Source organism: Otolemur garnettii, unplaced genomic scaffold (genome assembly GCF_000181295.1).
Source record: "Otolemur garnettii isolate 467f Iridium unplaced genomic scaffold, OtoGar3 scaffold00118, whole genome shotgun sequence".
Classification (NCBI taxonomy): Eukaryota; Metazoa; Chordata; class Mammalia; order Primates; family Galagidae; genus Otolemur; species Otolemur garnettii.
The window spans coordinates 5,065,729-5,072,038 of NW_003852513.1; positions in this window are offsets into that span (position 1 = coordinate 5,065,729).

Consider the following 6,310-nt stretch of genomic DNA (forward strand, 5'->3'; position numbering starts at 1 on the left):
CTTGTTCAGATTAATGCCAATTGCCTGAATTGCACATGTTCTAATAATTTGTATTGGATTTTGACTGGATTTCTTTAATATCCTCCTTGTTAAACATTTTTAATCTAAAAAATTACAATATGATTTGAATTAAGGCATTTTAAGTGCGCCTATGTATAATTTTAAAGTCAGAAAACTTGCTTGAGTTTACAGTCAGCCTGGAGGTGACTTAAATAAAGTTGTTAACTAAGGAACGAGGTAGGAGTTGATGCCAGTCTGCTTGCACTCATCACTCTTGAAGGACATTTATTCAACTTTGGGTTTCAGAACTAATTGGAAGTCATGGTAGGTTGATAAATATTGGAAATAAGGCTAATATTGCCATAGCATTTATTCCTATTTCATTAGTTTTGAAACATCTGACTTCTCTCTCTGTGTAAATAGTACATTTCTCATTATATAAATGAATCACAATATTTATGAAAAGTTGGTCACTATTTGAATAGCATCCCTATTTCTTTATAATTAAAATCCTACTAATAATTAAAATTGGAATAGCTATTATTCAAGAATTACAATGTAAAGAAAGTTATTAGAACTCAGTAGAATAAAATACTTTCAAAAAAACTGTAGTTTACAATACATACATTTTTCTCATTACTAGACTTTTAATTTTATTTTTTAATTTGTTTTTTCCTTTTATTCTTTGTGACAGAGTTTCACTCTGTCACCCTCGGTAGAGTGCCATGGCATCATAGCTCACAGTAACCTGAAACTCTTGGGCTCAAGCTATCCTCTTACCTCAGCGTCCCAATTAGCTGAGACTACAGGCACCTGCCATAACACCCAGCTAATTTTTAGAGACAGCATCTTGCTTTTGCTCAGGCTGGTCTTGAACTCCTAAACTCAGACAATCTGCCCTCCTCAGCCTCCTAGAGTGCTGGGATTATTACACTGTACTTGGCCTTAAATTAGACTTTTTAAAAGAAATATTTACTTATTTAACCCATGTTTAAGCACTCATTGAATTATCAGCTATGCTGCTAAACAAGCCAAACTCCCAATATTTTACAATAATACACATTTATTCCTTGCCTATGGTATGTGTTGGTCACTGCAGGCTACCTGTGATGACCATGGCCCTGATTCGTCCAGCTTGGCTCTGCTCCACGTTCTTGCATTTAAAAAAAAAAAAACCTAGAAGAGAGGACACTTCTAGTGATACAAGGTTCCACCACTCAGGGCTGGACAGGGTCCCCAGTTTCCTAGGCCTGGGCAATTTCATGTCAGTTTCCTAAGCCTGGGCATCTTCATGTAAGCCAGGCCTCTTCTGAAGGCCTCTTCTGGATGCCCTGTCCTTTTGCCTAGAGCTGGAAGGACTGCATTCATTTGACACATCAAAAAGGTGTCTTCCAGCTACCAAGTCCTGGCCAAGTGTAATTCTCAAGACCTTAGACCCTGAGACAAAAGACCCATGCAGAGACATCCCTCTTGGGACTTTCCCTCGGCCAGAAGCTCTGGTGCTTTTGATTCCTTCTCTCTTCCTTTCTATATAATAAATCTTATTTTACCACTGATCTGTGGTCTGTGGGTTCATTCTTCTATTCTCTGAGACCAAGGATCTACTGCAGAAAGAAATTCCACGAACCCTGGCACATCCTACTCTCATAGAAGTGGAAATTAATAGGGAATTAAGACAAACACCACAATCTCTTTTAAAGGTCAAGCTCATCAGATAAAGTCTGTGTCAAATCCACTTCGATTCCATTAATCAGAATATGACAGTAATTAATACCAATATTAATAGTTTGGGATATGCATTCCTGAGGTGAGTGGGAACAAAACTGTGTGTGGATCAGTATTTGCAAACCCTTACAAATCTACCACACCACAGCAGCTTCCTTCACACAGCCATTTCCCTCAAGAAAACTTCAGTCTAGAACAGGTGGTCTGCAGTTAAAGCAGATATGTGTTGTTCAAAGACGCATCCCTTCAGGTCCATCCAATCATGTTATTTGTATTCTGGACACATTTATTTTAGAAAACTTTAAATCTTATTTCTGTCTCTGATTTCATTGAAGCTATATATTCTATCAAACTCCCCACTACAAACACTTTCTCTTGCTGATTCAGATTACATTTTCATAAATTATTCTAATGCTATACAAGGGAGACAACCCAAATTTAGAACTCTAACCAGAGAAAAATTAAAGCTGATTTACGAGAATGAAGACTTATGTGTTGTCACAACATTAAGCGAAGGCTGAGACATCTTAGATCACTTCTAACTCTGACTCTTTTTACAACTCCAGGATAAGATACTTTACGACCTCCAGAGCAGCCTCAGCGTCCCACCTCACCCATGACAGCCAGACTGACCTGCACCTTGAACCTTTCCAGGCTCCCATCAAGGATACTCTGGGTAAACTAATCAGTTAACCAGTATGTTGGTATCCAGGTAGGGTAATAAATAATAACACTTTGTCTAGGCTTATTTTTAGTAAGGGAAACTGATGCCTTTATAACATTATAAGCCATTATTTGTTCATCGAAAATAATTACTAATATGTTTCACCTAGAAATGAGAAACCAGGATTCTGTTAGAGCTTCCATCTCCCAAATCAACATAATAGTATCTAGTTCCTCCTGATGCAGCCTGTTTGATTTGACTTTTTCCTTGGTAAATTCACAATTCTGCCTCTTATGCATATTTACTCTATTTAAATTTTAAGCTCACACCTATGTTCCTTGCATTCTTTATTTTGTTTGAATTAACAAAATTGTACAAGTTATGAAAAGATTTGTCATGTTGTTCATAAAATCTGATGAGCATTAACTAAATACGAGGACAAGTTTAACCCCTTCTCTGGCTTATGAGCCTCAGCCAATAACAACCATCCTTTATCTGGTCTTGTGTAAAGGTCTTGATATTGGTGACTCACTCATTCATTGGTATAAGGAATTCTCCCTCCATTTTCACCCATTTATTACCTCACAGCTTCCATTGGCACAAAGAAATTCAGTTTTTACTCAGAATCCCACACACTGATCTCATCTGGAGCTTGGCATCTTCTTTCAAGATCATTCAGGTGGTTGGCAGAATCAGCTCCATGTGATTGTAGGACTACTATCTGTGGTTTTATTTCTTTTGTTTTTCTGCTGGTTGTTGGCTGAGGGTGACGCTGGGTTCTCAGAGGCCACCTGGATTCCAAGTTGGTGGCCTCTAGCTTGGCAGTTCACAACATGGGGGTTTGTTTTCTTCTAGGCAGCAGGAGAGCGTCCTCTGATATTCACCTGTTTCAAATGTGCTCATCTAGTTAAGCTAGGCCCACTAGGATCACCTCTCTCTGGATGGATGCAAACTCAACCGATTATTGGCCTAATAACTATGGAAGTGATATCCCAGCATACTTGATAGCACTCCTGCAATCAAGAGGGTGGGGCTCTGCAGAGTGAGCACCCCAGGGAACAGAAATCTTGGGAAGCATACTAGAATTTTAGCTGCTACAATCTTCCCTCTGCCTAATTAATTCTTTAATTGGTGGTTGCTCTTGTTTTGTTTGTTTTCCTTCCTTTAACACATATTTTTTTTTACTACATCACTATATATAAAGTTACACTCTACTAAAATAGTAGTATTGATGATCTGTAGGTGATAAGATGTGGGGGAAACTTTGCCATATTCATTATGCACGTTTGTTTTGTAAACCTCAGTTTTGAGCTTTTATCAGCAATGTGTTGGTAAATATTTGCACCTTACTCTTTAAAACCCAAAGCCCTCATTTGTCAATATCTGTGGTGTAAATACTTCCACCGTGGCCACCCCAGGCAACCTGGATGGTGTTGGGGAATCAGGGTAGCAGGAAATGAGCCCCGCAGTGACCTGACTTGCACACCTATTACCATTACATTTATCACAGAAATGAGCTCCTTTCATGTTAAAAGAAACAGACACTTTACTTGACGGTATTTGGATATTGAACTGAGAGTTATTAAAATAAAATCTAGAAATATCTCTAATGAGCAGCCCTAGCTTTTACACATATTCTGTAAAAGAGGCTCTGTTTTTTAAATGATTGTTTAGATAAATTCTTGAGGTGGTTTAAATACATAGTAATTAATTAATGGTCTGATTCTAAGATTCTCCTGAGAACTCAATTGCCTTTTGAAGTCTAGCACACATAAGAGAAAGTACAAGCCTTTTTTTTTTTTTGCAGGGGGAGAGAAGGGATGGGCAGAGAAAATTCCCTTTTTAAAATCAATATACTCTATAGAAATACAATTACAAAAATAAACTTCTACCTCTTATGTGAAATAAATTAAAAAATATTATTTGAAAAGTCATAATAGTTTTATTAATTCTAACAAAGGAAAAGCTGAGGGAAGAAAGCTTAAACTACAGAGAGTTTGTGATAGTATTTATAAGCACATAAAGAACATTCGATGATAAGATGCATTTGATACTCAAAGGTATGAAATCATAAACTAGATGTACAAATGTTCAGTTTCTGTTTCACAGTTTTACAATATTTTCCTTCTTCCCTTTCTCGTACTTTGACAAAAAACAAACCATGGAAGGAAGTCACTAACAGTAAAGGTAAATTGCAGTTTTGTTGAATTTGCTAAATGAGTTATATCAATCTTCTGCTAATGTGTCACATTTACTTTGGTGAAAGTAGAATGTTTCATTGATGGGAAGGCAGATAAAGAATCAAAGAGTAGGTCTATTCCTAAGTAGAGACATCATAAAATCCCTGAAGTAGAAGCTTGCATATTTGTAATCATTTCTAAATTAAAAAGAGATAAATTTCAGGAAATGATAAGATCAAATATTCCTCCCTGAAGGGTAAACAAGTTTACAGAGCTGTGACTGGCATACTCAGTATTGCTTCCAGGAAGGGAAGCATAATCAGTCATTATATGCAAAGCACTCCAGACTCTAAAACTTGGTGTGATCCATAAACAGGAAATGATTTGGGGAAGAGTGGATGAAGGAGTGTCCTCAAATGACTAATGAGGATGTCCAGTCGGGAAGGACTAAGAAAGAACCACTCACGGGATCTGAGCAGAGAGAAAAGACACCATTTCAAATAAAGTTTGTTTTATTCAAATCATTTATAATTTAAATAATGGGTATAAGCAAGTAATCGGTATAAGCAAGAATTGAATCAGATTAATATTTACAGAAATCATACATAGAGTTATAAAGTTTTAAAAATGAAGTTCAGATTGTTCTTTCAATCAAGTCTTTTTTAATAGCATTGAAGCTATTGATGCTGTGACAAATCTCTGGTCATTCACAGATGGAAGAAACACTTTGTCAGTTCCCCCAGCAGATGCCCCTTCAGGCAACCCTGTAACTAAAATACGCTTACTGCCTTGCCTCTTATGAAGACTAGTTTATGGCATTGATTCAGTTATCTTTGCATTTTCTATACATTGGCTCATCCCTCTCCAGTTCCATAATTTTATACATTGAAACCATTTCAGCCTCTTTATATTGTAAATTCCAATATGCCCAAGGGCAATGGAATACAGTGGCTGTCCCTTATCTGCAAGATCCCCACAGGTGCATGGATCCTATCCTTATATATTATTGAACCCTAGCGTTGAACAGTACATGTACTGTTTTTTCCCTATACATACGCACCTACAGCAAGGTTTCATTTGTAAATTAGGCACACGTAAGAGATTAACAACTATAACTAATAAGAAAAATTATAACAATATGACAGCATCACCACTCTTGTGTTTTGGGGCAATTCTTAAGTAAAATAAGTGTTACTTGGCATTGTGATGCTGTGACAGTTGACCTGGTGATCTTGATGGTGATGGAGTGACTAACGGTGGGTAGTGTCTACACCATGTATATGAGCTACAAAAAGAGTGTTCGTGTCGTGGATGGGGTGTGTTGGAAAACAGGATTTTCATCATGCTGCTTAAACTGTGCAATTTAGAACTCCTACATTGTTTACTTCTGGAGTTTTCCATTGAATATTTCCCAGCTGTGGTTGATCTGGGTTACTGAAACTTTGGAAGGTGAAACCACAAATAAGCAGGGTTACTGAATATGTTCTAGGACGTTAGATTACTAGCTCAGCATCAGTTCAGTTTCATTGCTGCTAACTTGCCAATCATTTATTACTTGCCTTTTATTTTGGCCCAAATCCTACTTCAGTGAAAGAGTCCCAGACACGTCCTTTAAGGCTAAGCCATCTTGTTGGTACCAGGAAAGGCATGTGCCCTGCCTCTGAGAGCCAGCCTCTATCTTTGTGCTGTCTTAATTATTCTAAATGTTCATTGAGGAACTTTCTGTGTGCATTACTCATGT